Source organism: Ischnura elegans, chromosome 8, assembly GCF_921293095.1.
Source record: "Ischnura elegans chromosome 8, ioIscEleg1.1, whole genome shotgun sequence".
NCBI classification, from domain to species: Eukaryota; Metazoa; Arthropoda; class Insecta; order Odonata; family Coenagrionidae; genus Ischnura; species Ischnura elegans.
In genome coordinates this window covers 60,833,024-60,846,396 of record NC_060253.1, presented here as the reverse complement: position 1 = coordinate 60,846,396, position 13,373 = coordinate 60,833,024, and positions in this window count along the sequence as shown.

Sequence of the window (13,373 nt, the reverse complement as noted above, 5' to 3'; positions counted from 1 at the left end):
GAAAGATAACTATATAAGGTGTCAAAAAAGTGAGAAAAAATGTTTTAGTAGACGAATCATTTTTTAAAAACAATTCAATTTGGTATTTTCTACGAATATTTCCGTATTATGCGATATATCCATGGTAAAATATTAAAAAACAAATGGTGATTCCCATTCTTCTACGTGTAACTTCACTACCAACCATGGTTTCGACCTTGGTTTACCTTGAAAATGGCTAAAAGAGTGGAAATCATGGTTGGTAGTGGATAAATATTAATCCCTCCGTGACTGGAGGTAAACTCAGTTACATTATATTATCTTAATGTTGTGTATTTTTTCTGTTTTTTATTTTGTCCCTTTTAATTTTTTTATTTGAGCTCAACCACTTTTTTGTTATTTTAGAGAAGGATAATTTTTTTACATTTAAATTATTTTTGAAAGCTTCACTTTTTATGAGTTACCCCACACAGCTGTTGGCGGGAAGAAAAAATAACTTGTTTGTTTTATGAGTGCAGGGATAAAAGTTATAAAGAGTGCAATTAATTTTATCATATTATAATTTTATTTACGGCAATATTTCTACATGATGGACCCTTTTGTGCTTGTTTCTTTCATACCATGTCAGTCGATGTACACTTACTATAGAAAAATATGAAATATTCCTATCATTTCGCATAAAGTCACTGTAAAAACCTAAGTTTAGCTTACGATGTATTTTTTAATTATGCAAAACAAGATATTATATCAGCAAAAATGAGCCTTGGTGTTGAATCACAGGGAATACTAATATACAACGCATAATTTATGAATTGTAAATGGGGTACCTAAGATACCACACGCAGTCGTTCGCGTACGTGTTCTAGGCACATTCACGGAAGGTTTTAAGTGTGGGAATCACCATTTATTTTTTCAATTTATCAGGGAATCATCTCTGACTAAAATATATAAAAACACACTTGAGATAATGCTGACATAATTTTCGTCTTCGAGGTACAGGAATATGTTGATAATAACATATTCTATACACTCTGAAAACTTCAAGATGACACTATAAGGTTTGATTACTTAAAAGTCATGGAAAAAGACTGGAGGAAGCACTGCGTCCACTTAAGAATGTTCTCCAGTGATTTAAAAACCAAAGTGAATATTCAACAATAGTGTTTAAAAACTACTTGAATTTTTGGCCACATTTTCAATTCAAAATCCAAGTTTGGCGACAAAGCATGCTCATTATTATGTGAACAGTGCAAAATGTCATTAGTAGATCGGTGCCGGTGGGGTAAAGTCCTTATCTGAAAAACTGAAGGCCGAGGGTTTGACTCCTGCCGGGGTAGGTGGTCTCTGGTTGTCTGTGATCGTCCTTAGTAATTACTCATTATATTGCCTTACTGGAAAGGCCTTAAACACGCTGGGCAATGATGATAATTTTCTTTTTCAAATACCACATTTGTCATCAGTGGCAGCAGGGGGAACTGTATGGAGGCTATAACAGTAATAGGTGTTCGAAAAATTAGGTCTTCTTTCCAGTGGTTTTTGATGATATTTTCGAGAATACTTTTCCATACTAAGCAGTGCTTCAAAATTCGTCGTCGCAGATCAGCGACAAAAAAAGGGTTTTTCACTCCAACAGTGGCTCAGTAAGTACGACCCTTCGCCACATGTGCCACAGTGTGGACTTGTGACGTCAACATCTTGTTCGGAAAACCCATCCCGAAGTTCCCTCTTAGAATATTGCTTGGTGGTGGAACTGGCTAACACGCCTGACTGGTAATCGGGAGATCTGGGTTCGCATCCCGGCTAAGTCAAATATTTTTTCATGGCGAACTTCATACGTTGGTTTATTTTCCATACTACTTAACTTTTAAATCGACCTTAATTGACATAACTTTCGCTTTCATTCCAGAGAAGAAGAGTAAGTGGTGTAGTTGATATATCATTTTCATTTTTGTTCATTTTTAAAATGACACTTCAAATCATTTTTTAGTTTCCGAACTCACGCGAAAATAATTATATACTTAGAAATGAATCAATAAAAACGAAGGAATCCGTTTTTTTTTGGCGGTTTTTATTAAAATTTCTCCTGGAGAACTTGAAATCATTTGTCATGCGCTAAAGCTGGTATCCACCGCAATCCTAACACTCTCACTTATTTTCGCCCCTCATATCCCTGCTTTTCGTTTCCTTCTCTGTCTTACGGAGGGATCATTCAACACGCGAATTCCTTCAGCCGCTCCATAGCCATTTGAGCACATTATGAATTCATCAGCATATGACACCGCGCCGTCCTTCTCGAAAAGATATCCTACCGCCTCAAGTAAGACTCTGGCAATCCCAGGGTGTCTTCGTGTTCGCGAGCGTAGACAGTGCTTGAGTTGTTCCCGTCACATGAATTTATAATGACGGAGGCTTTAATATTTCCGCGAATTTAGTATGCAAATTAGTGGGAGTACAATCAATTTATCCGCCGGTCCACGGGTGAGTAACCAGCTAAATTAACTATATTTGATGCGGTGGAACAATGTTTGAACGAGCGAACTCTATGCAGGCATTAAAAAAATTACAAAATAAACATTGATAATTTAATGATACATGGGCTTCACGCACAATGGCTCAATAGGCATAATTACTTTTCAAAGTTTGTTTAAATTATTAACTAATTAGCGGATGAAAAAAAATCCCACTCTGGTTAATTACCTAACAAAACGTAATTTACTAATTAAATTATTTTTTATCCACAATGTCCGCAGGGAATCATTAGTTCTTTTTTTTTCTTCTTTAAAAAAATTATTTTTACACTAATTGACGCTAGAATATTGATTAGAATAGTGATAATATCACCCAGTGAGGAAATTCAGGAGGAAACTATTATTAATTATAAATAATTGACAGTGGTTGTGAACGAAAATTGGCAGATATGAATCAATCATAGTTTTAGTACAGATCTATACATTATCTTTTGCCGTTAAAGTATTTACTCACCTCCACAATAGAGATGAAAAATTTGGGCAGCAAAATTTTTTTTTAGTGTGCAAAGTTTGAAATGTGAGTTCGATGCAACTCGAGCATAAATATGAGAACAAACATTTACCCCAAAGCCTAATTATTCCTGCAATATTCTCATTACATTGGCTTAAGATTATTTCGATGGTCAATTTTATAGTCAGAGGTGTTGAAACATCGCAGTTATTTACATTAATGTAGAGAGTAGGAAAGTTATTGACGTCATTTACTCCAATGCACGCCCACTTATTCTTATTCCTAGGAGTGAGCTGCGTTTGAGCCGTGATTTGATGAAGAAATTAGCTCCTTAAGCAATAGAAGATTTTAGGAATTTTTTCGTCGAATTTACGAAAGGGAGGAATTAATTTAGGATGATTATTTTAACGCCAATAATCAATTTCCCAATCCTTCTACTGTGCCCTGAATGATTGCGGATCGAGGTAAACTCATTCATTGGTACCCACCATTTGACTGACTCCAAAACCAGTATACCAGTCCTAAAAATGCTTCACACCCCCTACTCTTTGGAATCTTTCACCACGACTGACGCGGCCGAGTTCAAAGGAAACAATCCACTTTTTTATTCACACTCTTTTCGACGCTTTTTATATGCACTGCTTGGTTCACCCTCATGGGGAAAGTTTAGAGTTACAGGGGCTATGGAAAAAAAACCAGTGAAACAAGGGGGTTTTCCATATCCCCGAAGTGCTCCTCAAAATTCAAATTAGCCTCTGAAAAATGCATTTTAAGTATCTGCCTCCATAAAAATTTATTTAAACTTTTGATTTTACGCTTGTTTTCATAGTGCTTCAATTTACAGGTTTCGTACTTTTTTCGGGCGAATTGTCACTTAAGTTGGGGTAGCAGGCTCCCCTTCGTCCCCGAAACGCTCCACCCATGTACACACTACTAGACCCGGCCATCCATTTCACTCCCGCGTGCCCGTTAAACCCTATAAACCTCTCGATTACGCCTCAAGTGTTCTATTAACGCATCTAACATTATTGAATAGCCCAACAATCTCCTTACTTTGCAGCCTCTTCATCTCAACTTCATAGATCCTCAGTTTGGGTGACGTCTGTCTTCAGCAATCTATCCATCCCATAAACCAATAGTCCCTTAAAATACTTCAAACCCTCCACCTTTAACAAACACCTAGGCATCATGACTTCATACGCGTAATGAATTTCTGGTGGACATAGTGAGGGAGGGTAATCCCAATTTCTCTCTTGAACCGCATGAGTGATATGTGTTACTTACTCATATGTTTAGTTATCCCTGTTGCGGCTACAGTATTAAAAATTTTGAACTGCGGCGCACTGTATCTTCCTGGGGTACTCGTGAGAAATGCGGAGGGTATTTTCATAATACGTAGCAACTAGGAAAAAAACAATACAAAGCTATTTCATTACATATCCATGTACGCTTTTTTTAATTGATGAGGTTAAACTGGTTGATATTGAAAAAATATTTTTACATGGAAAATGGTTTTACAGCATAAGTGTAGAATTCAATTCTTGTACCGGCGTACAGGCAGTTACGACGCCCCCAAAGGCTAATGTGTAGTTACTTAATCATTTCCTCCCTCATATAAGTTACACGTGTTATAAAGAATTTTTCTCGGAAATTTATTAAATGAACGCTATTTAACGCGAGTAGAAGCTTCATCTCACACTTCTCCCTAGTCCTGGCATAGCTAGATGGGTGTCTAAAAATGCGTGAGCCCCTCACTTAATTTATACGCTATGCATCATGCAGTTTTTTCGCGTGGGGAAAGATGACAGGGCGCCGATGCCGTCAGCTCATAGGGATTAAAGAAGAGCGAGCGGGCTGTCTGATGGAAAAAATTAAAACACATTGACGCGTCCCTCACTTGATCTGAAACGTTGAAACAATTAATTTCGATCAAGAGAGTGAGCGACGCGGTCCCCATAGTCGACGGAGAAGTATGGCCGTCTCCCTTAGTCATGAGCCGTGTGCCGCAAGGTATCGTAATGGGTCCACATTAATTTTAAAAGATTGGTAGGAGGAAAGAGAAGATTCCTGAAGTATCAAAATTCAGCGAAACACCGCGTAGCACGGAGAACATGAACCCACGCATGTACCTACTTTTGATGTGCAAGCACATAGAAAAAAATTGAAACGAGGTGAGCGCTAGTCAGCGTTTTCTGGCCACTCCACGGTATATCGCCAAGTTTGGAGATCATCTTCTCACTGGAGAGTGAGCTGACGCCGCATACACTGCAACCAATTTATGGAAGAGGAACGGAAAAATAATGTACGTGTTGAAAAAACCACGAAAAATTCCAAAGAGAGTTAAACTTCTAAAATAAAAAAGGTTCCGGCCAGTTTTATTTTTGAGTACGTTACATGGAAATTCTGTTGCACTTACACCTTTTGTTCTTTATCATATGCTTATATAGCCTAATTATCATTTTTTACCACATATTTTAGTTAAATTTACATTTTAAAACACAATTTTCTGCTCTATACTCATGCATGTAGCATTCTCGCAATTAAAGAGATTTTTTTTCACGGGCGCTTTAGCTTTTATAATCTAGCCACACATGGCATAAAACGTTAAATTCTTACTTTTATTATCCCAACAGCTCACCGCAATATAGCAAAAGATAAGTGGTATTCAGCAATGTTGTCGTCATTCCAATATTCTGAAATGGATAATTGCATGAATAATATCACAAGCTTAAATTACACGGATTGTTTCATTCGTAAAGTTTCAAGATTGCCTGTGAGTATGATTTTTCATAGCACTTCTCATTTCAAGTGAGGGAATTGGCAAAATTAGGAAAACCAACATTGCAAGAGCATGCTTATTCAATTAATATTAATTGCAATGTTTATCACGATAAGTTGGGAGTTACTGGAATGATTTATTTTAAACGTAAAAATATAATTCATTTAATTGCATTGATGTTAGTGTAATCAAATATTTCTGTTGCAATTTTTGACAATTTTCTTTCTCGTGACTTCAATTTTTAACGTTGGCTGTGCCTTGGAGTTTTGCAAAACTTTTGCCAACGTGTCAGCATATCTATATGCCTTTATCAGGGCTTTTTTGCTATGAATGTGATTTCTTTATTTATTCCAAATAAGCCATATTCATTGCAAAAAAGCCCAGATGAAGGTATAAACTTGCATTAAACATTGGCCTATTATTTTGAATTTAATTTTTAAAGACCTACGCTAATCAACGTGAAATGATAGTAGCAGAGGAAGCCTAGAAAAAATATATTTTTGCCGAGGCGCTGTGTCATACAGTGGAGATAACATTTGAAGGGTAACACAACTAAAGATATGACTGGTAGTTTTAGGCTTAACCTTGTAAAACCTTTCCATTATAGAAAAATAAAAGAATAAACTTTGCAAGGTAAGTTAGTATCTTAAAAATAAACACCTCCCGGGTTTTGTAACATGGTTACATCTTCAGGTGCATCGATCGAGCATGCATCTCCTAAGGAAGACGGAAAAGAAGGAACGATAGGGGTGTGGGCTCTTCATTGACAGGGATAAAGAGGGGGCGATGCGAAGGCATTTAGCAGAGCTTTTGAGGAGAATGATGGCTGGATGTCGGCTCGTAGCGAATGAGGAGATAGAGAGAGAGAGGGCGGGGAAACGGGAAAGCCACCACGATATGCGGTTCACCTCAGCTCACACTACAGACCGAATGCGCTCCCCATTGCGAAGGCCTCGGGGAATATACCCAGATATTAATTTGCCTCGCTCTCCCTTCTCCGAGCCAGCCAACTCTCAATGCCGCATACGCACACCCGCAAGGTCCAATACTTTCCTCCGCTACACGCTTATCCCATTCTCCTCCATTCTATTCTTCTATTTACGATCTCATCATCATCAGATCGCGCTAACCATGATACTCAGTGATACTTAGCCGTCCTCGGTAGCGGCCTGCACACGCCTGCCAAATCGATGGTCGCAGGTTCAAGCGCAGCCTGTGCATGGGTGTTGTTAAACGTGTATTCAAATTATATCACAATGATCGTAATTGGGGAAACCTGTGATCACTACAGAAATTATCATGATCAAATTATATCTACTGCATGGGATAGAGAATAGAGTATACTCTGTCACGATATATTGTATAAAAACCAATGGTAGGATATAAATTGGAGTAGAGATATTTAAAACGATTTAAGATATATTTAAAAGAACAATTCTTCATTTTGTTCTCTAAGTTTGAATGTTCATTCTGCCCGGTAAGCCACGCGAAGTTCAACGTGTTCCCCACGCCTAAGTCAGCTCTCATTCTATCCCATTCTACTCTATTCTCCTCATCTATTTACGATTCCATACTCGGATTACGAAAAAACACTCACCTTTGAGGCATAGAGAATAGAAGTCCGGGGCTTGTTGGCTACACTTTGAATTTTTTATTTTTATCCATTAATGTTTTCAATGAAATAGCTCTTCTACAGCCTTGAAACACAATTCAACTGCAATAAATCATTTATTACGGAAAATAATTTTAATAAGCAATAAAAAATGTTCCCTTGGATATAACACGTGCATAAATATATCCCATGTGTGGGGAACGTTGACACAAACACCAGGGCACGTAAGTACCCTGATAACAAGAGAATCAGGAATTCAAGATGAATATAAAATACATATAAAATGGTATAAAGAGATTTATTTGGTTAACTACTGCTTCACGAAGTGTTATCTAAAGAAGAAATGGAATAGGTGCGCAGAGGATAGAAATTTGGTGGAGACATATTTAAAACAATCAAAGAAATATTATAAGGAACAAAGAAAGTTGTTGATTATGTTCTCTAAGTCTGCTTATATATTCGGTCCGGTAAGCCACCTTTGAGTCACGCCAACTTCTGCATGTTCGCCACACCAAAATCCGGTCTGATTATATCCCTTTCTCCTCTATTCCCTGCTTCTGTATAGGATTCCGTCATCCTCAGATGCCACTTAACATGTTACTGGGAAGGACAGAGAATATACTGCTTCACGAAGTATTTTCTGAGGAAAAAATGGAATAGGTACCCACAGGATAGGAATTCGTACAGAGAGATTTTTCTAATTATAGAAATATTAGAGCGATCAAAGAAAATTCTTGAATTTGTGCTTCAAGTCAGCTTGTAGTGTAGTCTGCCAGCCAAGCCTCGTTATAGTCATGCCAATTTCTGTATATTCCTCATTCCTAAGTCTGCTCAAACTCTATCCTATTCTCCTATAGTCCCTGCTTCTATATACGACTGTATTTTCCGCAGATTAATTCGAGATTTCGAGACATAAAATGTATGATGACTCTAGACTGAGACGGATGAAATATGCACCATTACTGGTCAACAATCCTAAGATGGGTTTGACGCAGCTCTCCTCTCATTTCTCTTAACAGCTCGTCTTTTCACCTTTACTTTATTTCGTATTTCTTCTCTGTCACATCCTAAATTAATTGTTCCGTACATTTTATCGGTGGCCATTCTTTTCCGTCACTGGCATCTGCTTGTCCCTAAACGATCGTGTTTATAAGGCGAACTTGTCTCAAGATATGTATAATTAGATTGTTTCGTACTGAGCGAGGAGGGGATTCAAAAAGTGTTGGACTATAGGATTTAAGGTCAGGGGGGATGGGAAAAAAGAGTACAGGGTTTATTGCTGAAATGAGAGGCAGAAGGCTTTGTTGCGAACTGAATGGGAAGTTCGATATGGTAGTTCACAAAATTTCCCGCATAAAATAACTTGGCCGGTTCAATATTTTAATAAGTATACAGACTTTATCGAGGTAATCAGGTGCAATGATGCTATGACCCCAAAATAGTGAACTCTAGTATTTAATTACTGGATAAAATCACATTTTAAGATCCAAATGAAGTATTGAAGTTTCGCTTGAGATTCACTCTGCACCCTCCTCATGCTCGGCGACATTTTTCGTGGTATAGGAAAGATATTATATGGATAAAAATATTTTTGAAATTCTTCAACCCACCCATCCTCGCTCGATCGGTTCCCTGAAATATTTTTCATCCCACCCTTCGCTGCTCCGTCTGCTGCACGTCTCCCCAATATCTCCGCCGTGGGCTCCTATCCACATCCGACCCTGAGCATACGGCTCCATCTGCAAGCCAACGCTGTCACTATCGAAAATGGGGAAGGGAAGGTTTCCTCGAGCGACTCATGCCTTTCATCAATCCCTGCCACACGCCTGATCGGGTGAGCCCTTTGGCTCATGCAATATTCCACTCATTTAAATGAAAACAGATGGTGCCAGGATAGTTTTTACATCGAATTCTACACGGCAAAACGGGTTCTGAGGTACATCAAGCTTTCTTGATCGTAGGCAAACTGAATTTGTGTCTCAGGGGAATAAGTAATTGAGCGGTGGACACACGGGGTGAAAAATATTGGTGAAATCAAATTTGCAGGGACTCTGTCACGTTCCACACAATTTACCCGACAGGATTCAGCTCCTCTATTGGAACATAAAAAATTGTTTGTAATATTACTTCAACAAAATTTGTTGCTTGTTATTCTTCAGCCTGACCATTGAAGATATGTTGAACGTCATGTCGGCACATGGTACCTGCCATTAATAAAAGATGCCAATGTGTCTCAAAAGGAAATAATGCAAGAGACAGAGATGTCAATTAAACTAAAAGTTGCTGTTTTTATGATTAACTGATTGCTAGTTCCACGCTACTTAAGAAACCGAACCATGTACAATAGCGTCGAGAAAGGAAATCCATTATGTAATTCAAAAGTAGGCCAAAATCTTAATTTCTTTTATTTTCAAGGGTAGAGACGTCTGTGGGGGAAAATATTTATTCTCGTTTTACTGGGAATTGAGGTTGGCGTAACAGATTGCATTAAGAAGTACTTACGTGTAGGCTAAATATAACACTGTGATAAAGTCATCATAGGAATAGTTTCCATTCGATGCATATAATTGCATCTAACTCTGCCACATAGTAAATCTCTTGGCCCCTTAAACCCATGCAAATAATTTTTTAATCTATAATATATGACAGCAGAAGGTGCCGGGAATATTTTAAGCGTAGAGTTCAACGCGGCGGATGAATCTCGCGATAAATCAGGCAATCTTGAGAACGAATGAAGATGTATCTGGGAAAAAATGAAAGAGTGATGGGAAATGCTGGTGATATAAAATTTTCATAAATGCCTTACAAATTTTTAACGGTAAATTCCGACATTTTGCAAAAGCTGTGGTGAAGCATAGCAAGAATAGTTAAATATTACTTCACCATTACATCCTAGTTACGCAATTTTAATGTGTATATTAAAGCCTCTCGACAAATTAAGCTTGTCGTAAGAGGAAAATTCAATGTGAAATATGCAACAATCTGGTAGCCAATAAACCTAACATTGGCTTGTTATTATGATTGTTTCCTGTTATAATTTCAAAACTACTAGAGGGAATGACACATCTGCAGTGTATTTGAGCGAACAAATATCATTAAATATCGTAAATAGGTATGTCAAAATGCATAAAACCTTTCATATTTTAGGATTGAGATATTGATGAGGGAAAATCATGGACCAGACTTCAATTCCATTTTATTAGGATCCGAGTGTAGTGTGGCAAGTAATTATATTATATCGATGGTTAAGTTCTATCAACACGCACCTATCTCAAAAATAGCAGCTTTTCAGGAGAGCAAAGGAAAACGATCAATTTGCTTTACTTGTACACTGAAATCACATACCCTAAGTTCATAAAACTGAAAAATAAGCATTACTTTGGAAAAAATAGTTGATTTTTGCTTGTAACATTTTAATTAAATTTGAATTGTGTTTGCTGATCTATAATGTAAGTCTCCACATGATGTACCTTAGTTAGATATGTGTTCTCCGGATAATATCAGTAACAATACTATGAAAACATCAGTAATTTTTCCGAAACTTGGAGTTCATGTACATGCACAATACATGAACGTTTAAAATCATATATGAAATTATTATTTATCAATGTCAAGGGATCAGTTAAGATATTTTTTATTTTCTCTTCCGGAGCCAGACTCATCTATCTGATGTAAAAAATGTTCAGTTCATTAATAGCCTGTTGTGAATATCGAAACAAATAAACTTACGTTGCCAATTATTTTACGGTATTGTTCTAGGTCATGGTGATGCATGAACAAATAGTGTACGAGGATCTACTATCTTGTACTGTAGAGGACTAATTGCTTTTAAAATTATTCCTATCTAGGAGTAGTAGGAAGAAGTTAACTGTGAAATATCTCTGAAAAAAATTAGCATCGATGCCATGAGAAGAAGTGGAAGGCACAATGCAGTTATCTGAAGAAAGGGCTAACGAGGATCTACCAAAAATCGTACAATAAATGATAATGGTCAGTTCAGAAATTCGTTGAGCTATTTTTCCCATACCATATATCCTTTCTAAGGTACCTATCCGTGTATAAAATGATAATATCTCATCATCATGAATTCTTCAAAACATGGAATTTTATTTATAAGCAAAGAGCATTAACATTTAAACTTGCTTAGATTTAATATTACTGTTATTGACCTCACGGAGACATTTAAGTTATATATGTATCTTGATGTCTATAATAATCAAAATTATCATCTCGATTAGGCATACGGCTTGCTCTAATTCTCCGATAAGAAGCAAAACTGATTTTTTAAATTGCGTTTGGAAATTTTTGCACGTATTCTAGATTTTCTCTGCACATTTCTGCGTGATGAAGGTATAACCGGAGAGGTGAGGTGATATATTCCACCGAATAATCCTACGAATGAATTTTCAATTTTAATCCTCCGACGAGAGAATAAACAGTATCCTCATCGTTAAGCATTCTGATGATATTTTTTTTAAATATCAGGAATTTTCGGAATGAAAATTTATTCTCTGAATTAAGTTTCCCATACAAATTGAGTACATTGAAATACTGTGAGGGCTTTCATTTAGAAAATTTTCATTCACGCGTGACCCTTAAAAATGATTGTTTTTATTATCAACTCCGGAGCCCCGTACCTCATTTTAATTAAGTATTTTGTGCAAAAATGTTCGTTCAAAAATTCACCCTTTTATTTCCGCACCACCTCATAAATTCAGAGAGCAAAAATACACACAAACTCGCGGAAAGAGGCTAAGTATAATTACAAATATTAATTACCCATGGAAAATAATAAGAAAAAAATATTTTATTGCTTCATGGAATTACGATATAATTGGGCAATTGATAAACATGTACTACAAAAAAAGGAGGAAATAACAATATTAAATTGAGTTGAAACTGTTTGCCCATAGTAAATTATATCTCGCAAGCCTTAAAAAGCAATAATTTAGAGTCCTGAAACTCACGCAATGAGAAGTTAATTTCTGGCCGAATATATTGAGAGCTATATAGAAATAATAATTGGATATTACCTTCAAAGATAAATTCATACGACCTGTTCCGTGACCAGAAAAACATAAGTTGGGAAGGAGGTTTGTAGAGATGGGGATATTCGAGGTGGATAAATTGGAGGGGATGCACTTAAGACAGTTATAAGCACGTTTCAGAGGAAGGCTTTGAACTCCCTATACTTGCTATGACTTTTGGTAGAAAGTTCAAAGATGCTCTTAGAGAAATATCGAAGCATTGTAACCTCTTATAAACGCACGTAATCAAAGTAAGCAGTCAGACAAATAAAATATTTAGTAAACTTCATTCTCGATGGAAAACTTTGGACTGTGGTTTCATTTTAATACTGTAAATTAGGTTCTGAAGTTTCAGTTACATGTCAGAAGCTGATAGGACAACTTAATCGTGATAGGTAAATTTTTCCACGTATGTGACCCGTTTTATCGGTTTTTGAGTTTAATAATGATTAAAAGTAGTATATAATCATTCAAAAACGGCTAAATTTCTAACGATTATGCATTCTTTAGCATTGCAGAAAAAATTTACCAATTGATAAATATCTGCTGTTACCACTAAACTAACTACAACAGTTATTTTCTCAAAGACACGAAATTTAATAATATAGCTACACTAGGTATTATTAACTTCTTACATAAAACTTCAGTGTAAGCGTTGCCGAGGAGCTTTTACTAATTTCGAGAAAAAAGATACTAAGACTGGATATAGAGGTATACATTACGAACGGCAGCCACAAAGCGACCCAAATGATACTCAATTTTAAATACGTTTATCTCGAGAGTTGCACTCTACTCTTTAAATGGCTCATAATGTCTTGGATAACGGTGCACAAGTAGGTAATGAGGATGTCGTCTTTGGATAATTTCAGTCCATACACAGGAGTCAATTTTTGACGATAAGGTATACCAAATGCCTTTGATAAAGGGATTATTTCAATTGAAAAATTTTATAGGAGAAAAGTTAGAGTCAAAGGCATTCGCTACATTATAATCACAT